Here is a 1,038-nt window from a genome sequence, read left to right on the forward strand (position 1 = left end):
AAGGATCATAGTCTTGGTGGTGGGGTGGGGGGGGGGGGGGGAGGGGGGGGGGGAGTTTTGTGTCACACATGACAGTGATTGTGCAAAGGAATAGACTGCTGTCCTTATCTGGGATCTGGATGGAAGGAGGGGGGAAAAGGTCCTTCATTAAAAGCACTTGGCCTAACAATTGCTCTTCAGAAGTATAACTGTATGTAAAGCAAGAAAGCTGTCAAAGATGTTCAATTTCCAGATACCACTATAAGCTTTTTCAAACATTGAGACTCAATCATTTGGATTTTCACCAACTCCCCCTCTTTATTCTCATCTCTTTGTTTTCTACACTGTGTTCAGGTGCAGAATTCAGTTCAGAGTCTTTAAATGTCTGGTTGTTGCCAAATGTCTATATATATATATATATACATATAATGGTTTATCATTGTGGAGACTTTATTTTTATACAAACCCCTTCCTGGACATAAATAGGAACCCGGATATGAGGACTTTGTACATTCTTAAACAGGGATATAGGCAAAAATGTAGATGTTGTCTTAAATGGTACCTAGGGGTCCAATTACTTCTATGCATTTGTGTGTTCTCAGATGTATCTTGTTTGTTTCGTTCTACCGAAAACAACCCCAAGGATGAACTTGCTGTAGCACCCGGGGGTCTGATGTACATGTTTGTTTATGTGGAAAATGTTTTATGTCTTATTTATTCCCTCTGGTAATGATGACGATGATTCCTGATTAAATGGCAGGACTTTAATAAATTTGTCACCCAAATCAACAATGAAGTTTTATCCTTTCTGGTTGGACTAGTGGTCTGAAAAATAATTGTGGACAGTGGTTAAAGAACCATGATACATTGCAAAGTAATTTATACAACTAGTTTCTTGTCAAAGTCAAGAAACGTGAGCCAGGTCATCCTTGACATTTATCTCATATCTTACATCTTACATCTATATTTTCCTGCAAATCTATAGCATGTCACAGCACTGAGAGTGAAACCAGAGCAACCCCAATGTTCTGGCTGTGTCTGCAAATTGAGTATCTGGCT

This window comes from Anarrhichthys ocellatus, unplaced genomic scaffold, assembly GCF_004355925.1.
Source record: "Anarrhichthys ocellatus isolate YVR2014 unplaced genomic scaffold, GSC_Weel_1.0 scaffold23, whole genome shotgun sequence".
In the NCBI taxonomy this organism is placed as follows: Eukaryota; Metazoa; Chordata; class Actinopteri; order Perciformes; family Anarhichadidae; genus Anarrhichthys; species Anarrhichthys ocellatus.